Here is an 11,092-nt window from a genome sequence, read left to right on the forward strand (position 1 = left end):
AGGTATTGATGGAAGTCTGATGAAGGTCCGTAATGATCAACATGCATGGTCATGGCTTGATGCTGCTACGGAGGTTATAGGATTTACACCAGCTCAATTGGCAGTGGAGTATTTTTTAGAAGATGGAAACTACAAGGCAACAAAATGCATACGAATTGAAGATCAGTCAACAACTTCAAATTTTCTGGGAAGGTGACCATTAAAAAAAAAGGAAGAATAAAAAATCCTTTGGGGTGAGAGAGGCTCGAACTCTCGACCTCAGGATAACTCAGAAGCTATGAGACCTACGCGCTAGCCAACTGCGCCACCACCCCTTGATGCTTTTTCTTCAGGCCCTTAATAATCTAAACCATAAAAATTTATATTGAAATGCAAAAAGTATAATTATATTTTTATGTTGATAAATAATAAATATAAATTAAAAATAAATTACTATCATGTCACTACATTTTATAAAAATTAACTATTTAGTCAACTCTTGACCTACAAGTTTAGTTTTACTAAGTTTTGTCCAGCATAATGGGGTTTTATATTTTCTACCTTACAATGCTTCATGAGTAGCCATCTAAATGCTAGCCTGATAATTATTGTTGTATGCAAATTCTATTAGTGGAAGATATCTTTCCCATCTTCCTTCAAATTCAATTACACAACTTTTGAGTATATCTTCAAAAACAAAGCAATCACCAAACCTTTCTTGAAATTCTCTTTCCTTTCTACTTCTATTCTTTATTTATATCTCCTTTTTCCTTTAATGTTCCTTCACCTAGTTTAATGTGTATCTTAGAAAATATTTTCATAACATCAAAATTAAATCTTTATAATTCAAATTCATGCATGAGAAAGTGATCAATTGTTATTTCCTATGCATTTCTACGCTCACCTTTGATTTTCAAGCTTAGTGCATATGGAACCCTAACCTTTCCTGTTTCAATTCTTTCAATTTATGACTGAATTTCTTACTTTGGGCCTAAGAATAAATTTTGATTGAAAAGAGGAGTGAGTTTGGTGGTGAAAATGACTTGGATTTGGTGGAAGATAGAAAAGTAAAATTTTAGTTTTTCATGGAATAAGGTTCAGCCAAAAGATAATGGAAGAAGACAAACAATTTTTCTTTTGCTTTGTTATCTTTCTTATGTTTATTTAGGTAACACATGTAGGGCTAAATTGAAAAGGTGAAAAAAAAAGGAGTAAAATTGAATTTCGCATTTAAGCTTTCCATATTCACACTTTAACTTGCTAAACTCTTTACTATATTTCAATTTAGCTTTTAAACTTCCAATATTCATAGATTGTCCTACTAAATTATACTTTTAGTTTTCAAAAGTCTATTTCACCTAGGTAAGCACGTTACATTTTAACAAGCACTTCAAGCGAGCACGTCGGGAAACCCTAAGCACTTCTCGAAGGTGACTCATTTTTGACTTGCTGATCACACTGTCTATTTTATTTCTAGATATTTTCCTTTCTTAATTTGAGTTTTATATGATTCACTTATTAGCAGCTTAGAGTTATGCTAGCACCTTTTCTAAGTAGCTCGGGGTAAGATAGCACCTCCCCTAATGCCACTTGCTCTAAAATTGAAGTAGCCTAATTCATATCTAGTGGTGTCGCTAGTCCTAACTATAGGTTTGAGGATGTGACAACTCTTCCCCTCTTAAGAAATTTAGTCCTTGAAATTTTATCTGTTTTGAATAACTGTGGATATTATTGCTTCATCACTTCTCCACTCTCCTATGTAGCTTCTTCTACCTTGTGATTTAATTTCTCCACAATACTTTAACTAAGAGAATATTCTTATTTCTTAACTCTTTTATTTCCCGTGCTTAAATTTTCTCTCGTTCTTTTTTTGTAAGCTAAGTAAAGTTGGACATCAATGGTTTCTGTGGAAATGATATGTGAAGGGTAATATCTGTATCTTCTTAATATGGATACATGGAAGACGTTGTGTATTCTGTCTAACTCTTGAGGTAAAGCTAACCTGTAGGCTATTGGACCCACACGTCCAATTATTTCATATGGACCAATAAACTTAGGGCTTAGCTTTCCTTTCTTATGAAATCTTAGCAATTTCTTCAATGGAAAAACATTTTAAAATACTTTGTCCCCAACAACAAATTCTATGTCTCTTCTCTTTAAATATGCGTAGCATTTCTTTCTCTATGTTGCAGCATTCAATCTTTCTTTGATAATTTTCACTTTCTCCTTAGCCTATTTTATCAAGTCTAGACCTACAAATTTAGTTTCACTAAGTTCTGTCCAGCATAATGGGGTTTATATTTTCTGCCTTACAATGCTTCATAAGGAGACCTCTTAATGCTAGCCCGATAACTATTGTTGTATGCAAATTCTTTTAGTGGAAGATACATTTCCCATCTTCCTTCAAATTCAATTATACAATTTTTGAGCATAGCTTCCAAAACTGGAATTACTCTCTCTGACTAACCATTTGTCTGAGCATGGAAAGCTATACTAAAATTCAATCTAGTACCCAGAGCTTCATGTAGTTTTTCTCATAATCTGGACGTGAACCTTAGATCTCTGTCTAGTACAATAGAGATAGAAAAACCATGTAGTCTAACAATTTCACTAATGTAAAATTCTGCATACTTTTTCGATATATAATCTTATTCTAATTGGCAAGAAATATGTTGATTTAGTTAGCCTGTCAACTATTACCCAAATGTCATCTTTCTTCCTTGGTGTGAGTGGCAATTCTGTTGCAAAATCCATAATAATTATGTCCCATTTTCATTATCGTATAGTGGTTGGCTGAAATAACCCTGATGGAACTTCATGTTCTGCTTTTACCTGTTGACATATCAAACATTTTGTTACAAAGCGAACTATATCTCTTTTCATGTCCAATCACCAATAGTGCACCTTCAGATATCGATACCTCTTAGTGCTACCTGAATGCATAGCATGTAAGAATGCTCCGTTTCAACTATCTAGTATTATGAACACATATTCTATTACCATAGTAAAAGTAGCCATCCTCACTAATTACATTCTTATACTTCTTCCCCTGCTCTTAGTGCTACTAGAATGCATAGCATGTAAGAATACTTTGTTTCAACTCTCTAGTGTTAGGAACAAATATTCTGTTACCATAGTACAAGTAGTCATCATCACTAATCACATGCTTTTACTTCTTCCCCTCTTATACTTGTCTTGTCCATAAGGCTATCTCTGTATCTTCTTTTTGTCTATAACACCTCTTACCCTATCCAAGTGTAGACTGAGTAAGGACTACCACAAACTTTACTTTTCTATCTTTGCAAAACTATTCATTGTAATTTATAATGTATAACAATTGAGTTATTAGTTGAATCATGTAAATGTCATAGTATAATAAATGTATATGAGAGAGATTTTGTGTTATTTATTTATTTTTTTGAAGAGTTTTCTTTATTTTATTATCAACGCAGCCAGTGAAATATTTACAAAATACAACTATAATCACATTGTAATCTATCGTTTGGCATCATATGATTCATTAGCTTGGCACACATCTCAAACGAGCAATATTCCTCAATAATCTATATATATCTCTACATACATACATTTAGCTCTTTTTAGATGCATACTTAAATACAGTTCTTTAATTTACATAATTTTTTACAATTAATCCTAATTAATATGTACATTCAAAAATTATAACTATACATAGAATCAAGGATTCTAATAGCAAGCTATGGTAAGGGCCTTGATGTCTGATGTTGATATTTAGTTACTTCTATAGTAATTACTTTATCTGCAACCTACGTGAGGTAAGAGCTAGCATGCTGAGCTTATACTCAGCGAATGATTGCAATAAATAATAATATAGAGCAAGCATGTCAATTTTTGTACATTCTAGTTTAAGAGGGCCTGAATTATTCCTAATTCTGTCTTGACTTTTCAAGTATCTTATGAATACAAATAGACTTAGGTCTCTTCATGAAAATTATGTATTTATGACTTATGTTTCAAACTATGTATGTTTCATACACATCTAACCATTCTACCTCAATTTATGAATTTTTCTATGTAAACTGCTGAAAAGTGTTAATACTAGTCCAATCCATGTTACTAATTTTCTAATCCTAAAAATATTAAGTTGTGCACACAATTGCATATAGACTTGACTTTTGCATATTTCAACAAAGCTATAGCGCTATTTCTAAAGGTTAATTTTGCACTATGATTAACTCATTTCAGTAAGTATAAAATTAATTATATCCTGATAACTATATGCTGTTCCACATGAACTTTCTCTACATCTATTTTAAATGTATTTACATTTTTCAATAATTTAGGTTTAAAACCACAAATTGGCATCTGCATTGAAGTTTTAGAATTATATTGTAGCTTTTATTTTGACACTAATTTATTTTCATTTGGATTACTACGCCTCAAGTTATGGCTTTGTGTACACATACTACTCATGCAGGACCTCAGTCTGCTAAGTTTAACTTGTCACTTCCTTATCTATTAACCTTACTGATAGAGCTAAATTTAGACCATTTTGTCATGATGTTATTAATGTTAATTTACACTTTTTCTGCCTAATTTTGTGGTTTTGATCTTATTTTGTAGAAAATGGTGTAAACAGGTAATTTGGTGAAAATGCCCTTAAAACTGCCTAAAAAGGGATAAAAGAGAACAAGTTGTTTGCCCAAGTCAAGTTGCAGCTGAAGTGAAGATAAATAAGGAAAGTGCTAAATAAGGAAAGTGACAAGTAAGGAAATTACATTCAGCAGAGTAATTTGAAATTCAAATTTCAAATCTTCAAGAAGTCTTTCCCTTATTGAGGAAGCCAAATCTCATGCACATTCAAAATTTAAAATTCAAAATTCAGCTTGTTGAGGAAGCCAAATCTCAAGAAGATGCACATTCAAAATTCAAAATTCAAAATTCAGCTTGTTTAGGAAGCCAAATCTCAAGAAGATATACTTGTCTCCCAAGTAATCAAGATTCAAAATTCAAAATTCAAAAGAAGGCTCCACTTCATCTAGGGCAACACTCCCACACTATAAAAGCATAAGGAGCTGCCCATCTTGGCCTCTTCCTCCCTTGGACTCCATTCGGCCGCACATCTTCCTCTCTCCAAGACTGCCGGTTCTTCCATCTTCCTTCTTCCTTTCTTTATTTTTTAGTTTTGTTTCAGCCATGAGTGGCTGAAACTCTTTTTTCTAGTTGAAGATTAGGTGAAACTTTAGTTGTTTTATGGATTAGGAGATCTGAACATACATTGTTTATCTTTTGTTTTTCTTCAATATTTATGCAATTTCATGCTTAATTCCATTGTTGCTTTATGGTTTAGATCAATAGGGCCAATTGATTCTTGATTGCAAGGTAATAATTTGTTAGTTTGGATAATTTTAAGTTCGTAATTGCTTGGATTATTCAAACATAAGTAACTCTTGGTGCAAAAATTAAGGAAATTACATGATCTAGCAATATCACCATGCGTTTGAGTAGCTACAATTAGGTCTCTCTATTTCTTAATGCAATTGACAGTTGTTAGATGTCGAAGGCCCAAGGACGTTCCTTGATATCTTATTGATTAGTAATTAATTAGAGGACGTTCCCTAATTGATTTATGCTTAAGAATGGATATAGTGGTGAGAAGCGTCTTCCACCTCCATAACTAATTTATTGAATCAAACAAAGGAACCTAAGTGTCAATGATCAATCCCAACAATTGAAGTGGATCCAATTCTTCAACTAGAGCCTTTCTCATTATTGAATTTCTTTACTTTATTATTTGCCTTACTTTATTGCTTTCAGTATTAGTTTAATTCATCAATTTCAAAACCTCCCTTTTTATTTTACTTTCAGTTTATTTACTTGGTTTTGATAAGGAAAATAGGTAAGTATCAATTCCCTGTGAATTCAATCATTTTGCCACTATCTACAGTTGTAAAATTGTTGATAACCAAGATGGTTATTTTTGACCGGCTTCTACAACCGCATAGTAAAAAATTGGCACCGTTGCCGGGGAATTGATTTAACTAATTTATTTTTCTTTCATGACCAGATCTGGACACAAGGAAACTCTGCCTTATGATCTAGAAATTGAGCGTACAATCAGGCGATTAAGGAAGCAAGCAACCCGACGTTAGGAGCAAGCCACCACCGAATCTGCCCCCATGCTGTGTTAGTGTATTTGCCCTAGCCATTATCTTGGACCTTTTTGTATGTCATTTTGGTTATTAATAAAAGAGGTTTTTACTATCATTATTATTTGTTTGCATGTTACATAATAATGATTAACATCCCTGGTTACTTATTATTATGTTGATAATAATAAAATATAACTAGTATGGTTATTGATTGATAATCATGAGATGATTATGTATATGCTGATATAATTCAATAATCATAGATACTTTTTAGAGAACAAAGTATTGGATGGACCCGCACTGAGATTACTACATGAGTTATTGTCATAAGTGAATCTCAAAGTAGTTATGTCTTAATCGTTTGACTTAAGATTGTCATAGTTTCCAACATAAGGACTGTTATGTTTTGATATAATCAAACATTATCTTTAATCGGACAATCATAAAGGTTATGATTGAGCATAATAGAAATTATGTAGAGGATATTGAACAATCAAGATAGAATTTATCCATCTCTTTGAGAGAGATATCTTCTGGACCCCTCGATAAGTGAGACTGAAAAATGCATGGTCGTGCTCAAATGAATTGATAGTGTGATCAATATCATTTGAATTTATCAGTCTACTTAGATATCGAGAAATCATAAGTTTGAACATTATAAGTTTGACATTGACCACGACTTATGTTCAAACTAGATATCGTGTGACAAAGGGATTAATACATGTCCTATTTAATAGGCTTTATCGGACTATCGATCCTCATATTAATTGGGTAGTCATAATGTCTTGCTAGATACCATTTATGATTTATGGGCCCTGTGGGACTAGGCCTATTGCCAAATAATGTGAGCCTATTGGGTCACACACAAGAACGTTGTTGATGTGCTATATTAATGGGCTAAAAGCCCATTAGTATAATTAATATTAATAAAATTTTATTAGTATTAATATTAATTATTTATTAGTATTAATATTATTTATTATTATTATTATTAATTATTTATTATTATTATTAATTATTTATTATTATAAGATAATAATATTTAAAAGGATCTGCAGTCTATCTGTAACTGTTACAGATAAAGGACTCTATCACATAAAATATTTGAGTATCTGCGATATTGTGGTAGTTGGTTATGAACACAACTCTATCACATAAGATATTTGAGTATCTGCGAGATTGTGGTAGTTGGTTATGAACACAACTCTATCACATAAGATATTTGAGTATCTATGAGATTATGATAGTGGGTTCTGAGCACAACTCTTTTACGAAAAGAGTTGTGGGAAAACAAAAGAGTGAAACATATAAATAAACTCCTTGTACGAATTGTGGAGTTAACAATTTTTAGAGAATTCAGTCTAACAGTTGCAGATTGTGGAGCACATAATTTATCCATCAGAGAGAGCTAGCACTCTAGAAGGATAAGAGACGTTCGTGTGGATACCATAGCGGGTGTTCGTTGAAAAAGCAACACCTTGAGTCCGGGATTGTATCTTTTCATCAAGTCTAACGGGTTAGTAGCTTAACCTTCCTTTCGAATTAAACGAAGCACACAGATCCCGGGAAGGAAATTCGAGATTTTAATTTTTCCGCTGCATGTTTGGGTTGCAGTAAATCTCTGGATTTCCTAACAGTGGTATTAGAGCCAACCTGTGCTCTTCATTTAAGTCGAATATGCCACTATTGATGTGTTATATGTGATATAAGTTTGCTAGAATAGCATGGTAATTAAACCGTATAGTTCGTTTTACATATGATGTAAAACCAATAGATTTATATGTGATATGAATCCATGATATCTGTAGGTTTTATGTGAAAAACATTTTGACAAAGTATATGCACACATATGCGTTATTGTTATTTGTTAATATGATTAATAAACGATGGTATCGTTTTCTGTACAGTCAAGATTGTTTGATATAATCAAACAATTACTGATAAGATCAGTTAGATATCGTTCTCGCAACAAAATAAACTTTAAGATAATAAGTTTATAACATGTTTGTATGAAATATGTTGTGATTATGTGGTATCTTGGCATGGTGCATAGCATGGCCTTATTAACCTATGAGATTGGTTTTTATGGGATGTAATTTTTAAATACGGCCTGCGCGTCGTTTATTTTAATGTAATAGTATAGCCTTCTTTATATTTTGTAAATGGAGATCCACAAGATGGAGGAGAGACGACTCGTGCTTCCATGGTGATGGTGGAGTTGCCTCTAATGACGAGTAGATTCCATGGTGTGGACAAGCAAGCTCAAGATATAAAGACATGTTCCATTGCAACTAATGTAATAGGATTACACCTAGGTTGCCCCTTATGATCTTTATATTGGCTTATGAAGATCATTTTAGATTTTGGCCATGCTATGTCACGTTTACATATTCTGTCATATATTAGTATGTGATGTTATGCATGATAGTTTATATATATGTATGCATATAGGATGCTATGACATATAAATGCAAGACAACATAATTAAAATTGAAAGTTGAACCCTCACTCTAAAGTTTTTAGTTTAATGCCACCCATGTATTAAATACCTATCAAAACTAAGATCACCAAAATACAGGTTTTGCCAAAGCAAAGTGCTTAGGTTATCTTAGTAAGATAGGATGAGTAATAGTTACTCATTTATTTAATTTTGGTTGGGCTTAATTAGGCTATCAAAACGATTTTGGGCCTAAGGCATTAGATGGGGTATAACATGCATTTGACATATGATGTCAACACCTCATATTCTAAGATTTACATTATATGTAATAAGTAAGGAGTTACCTACTTAAATAACTTAAAACTAAGCGTCATGCCAAAGCTGACTTGGAATTAGGTGAAATATGGATCTTAGCCCACTAAAATATTATTATTGTAATAATTCTTTTTGAGGGTTTTATTTTAGTGGGAGATTATTATCACCTCAATATTAAATTGATTATATTTGCATATTTTGTAGACCATTATGGCTGCTAATAACAATTCTACTTTATCACTGCGATCCATCATGAGAAGGACAAATTGATAGAAAATGGGACTAATTTTGTTGACTGGTTTAGAAACTTGAGAATTGTTCTCAAGCAAGAGAAAAAGTCCTATGTGCTTGATGAAGCTATCCCTGAATGTAATACCCGGCTAGACTCCGGTATCGGAATTCCTACCGTCCGGTGGAATTTCAGATGTCGGAGACCTCTAGAAGGGTAAAACCATGTTTTTATGAAATGTTTTAATGTTTTTGATGATTTTAAGTAAAGAGGAAATGAGTTTTTGAATAAAAACACCCTTGGAAGAAACTCAGGTTCGGCCGCCGAAACTCAAGTTCAGCCGCCGAACATGCATACTTTTCGGGTGCGCCTTAGGCCCCCGAAGGCATAAGTGAGGGAAGCCCAGGTTCGGCCGCCGAACCTCAAGTTCGGCCGCAGAACATGGCATGCATGCGGAGGCACTTTCGGCCCCCGAACGTGGCCTGACCAGCCACTATAAAAGGGTCCCTTAGCTGAAAATGGGCGAGCTTTTTCCCCATTTTCGGCCAAGGTGAGTCCTTCTGCCATTCCTCACCATCCTTGAGTTCTTTCCTTCAAATCTTTCAAGATTTTCACAAGTTTTTACGTTGTTTTGAAGATTTTCGAGTTTAAAGCAAGTTTTGGAGCTTTGAGGTTCAAGAACTCAAAATCTCCCACCTTCGAGTTTAGGACGTCTCTCTCTCGATCTTCAAGAGGTAAGAGCCGATCTTAAGCTCATTTCATATTTAAAGTAAGTTTTATGCGAGATCTATGGGGTAGAATGCATGTTTAGCTCATAGTTAGGTTTTTGAGTTAATGTTATGTTTTGAACATGTATGTTGGATTTGTGTTGTTGTTGTGTGTTGTAGTCGGGGTTTAAGTTAGTTTGAAGCCCCTAGGAGCCAATGTATGTATATTTGCATGATTTGGATGAGTTATATGCATGTTGAAGGATTTGGGAGGCAAATGTGCATAAAGGAGCCAAGTTTCTGCCCTTTGGCAGAAACCAGGTTCGGCAGCCGAAGGAACTTTCGGCCGCCGAACATGGCTGGGGAGGAAGGCCTTTCGGCTGCCGAAGTTGCCCCCAAAAAGAGACTTTCGTCTCTGTCTGGGACTTTCAGCCGCCGAAGGTGCCGCCGAACCTGCCTGGGTTTCGGCTCTGGAGGGACTTTCGGCCGCCGAAGGTGCCGCCGAACCTGCCCTGTTCTGCCTTCCTTTGCATGTTTTTGCATGATTGTTTTGAGGTGTTTTAAGGGGTTTTTGGGGGATGTTTTTAGAGTTATGTTCTAGTTGTTTGGTCCCTAGTTTGAGTCCACCTGTGTAGGTTTGGACCCGAGGAACCGAGGACCCCAGCAGTGAGTTCAGCTGCTTCTGAGTCAGTAGAGCTTCGGTCAGAGGTGAGTAGAATAAACCTTTATGTTTTTAAAGCAAATGAATTATAAAGTTGAGCATGTTCATGCATCATGAATGCCATGTGATGAATTAGGTTGCCTGCATTAGAATTCACGAATATGTTGCATTGCATCTATGATGTTGATGTGGATTGGTCATTGAATGATCCTTTAGTCCTCATATGGTATGATGATGCTACGGCATGAGACGGTATGGAAGTTCAGGTTGTACCCATTCTACATCCCTGGCACTATGTAAGAGAAAGTCCAGGTTGTACCCATTCTACGTCCCTGGCACATTGGTATGTTATGATATGTTATGTTAAGAGAAAGACCGGTTGTACCCATTCTACGTCCCGGCACTTTGGAAATGTAGAGGACTATTGGTGACAATACCATCCGAGATGTGATTTGTTGTGATGTGTTGCATTACATAATGGCATGAGATTTAAATATTGTTTTCTATTATTCTGCTCACTAGGCTCTTGTAGCTCACCCCTTTTCCCTAATCCCCCAGGATTGCAAGTACGGGCTAGACAGAGAAGTCAAGAAGAGTAAAGTCATATGTATGTAATAGTTAGAATGTGGA

At 34.4% G+C, this 11,092-nt stretch overlaps 1 non-coding gene across 1 annotated transcript; it reads right to left on the reverse strand.

Moving 5' to 3' along the window:
* Window positions 1-229: 229 nt before the first annotated feature.
* On the reverse strand, window positions 230-314 carry TRNAM-CAU. The gene is given in 2 exon segments: window positions 230-265; window positions 277-314. It is a non-coding gene; the product is annotated as a tRNA-Met (tRNA).
* Window positions 315-11,092: the final 10,778 nt, after the last annotated feature.

This window comes from Manihot esculenta, chromosome 7 (assembly GCF_001659605.2).
Source record: "Manihot esculenta cultivar AM560-2 chromosome 7, M.esculenta_v8, whole genome shotgun sequence".
NCBI lineage: Eukaryota > Viridiplantae > Streptophyta > Magnoliopsida > Malpighiales > Euphorbiaceae > Manihot > Manihot esculenta.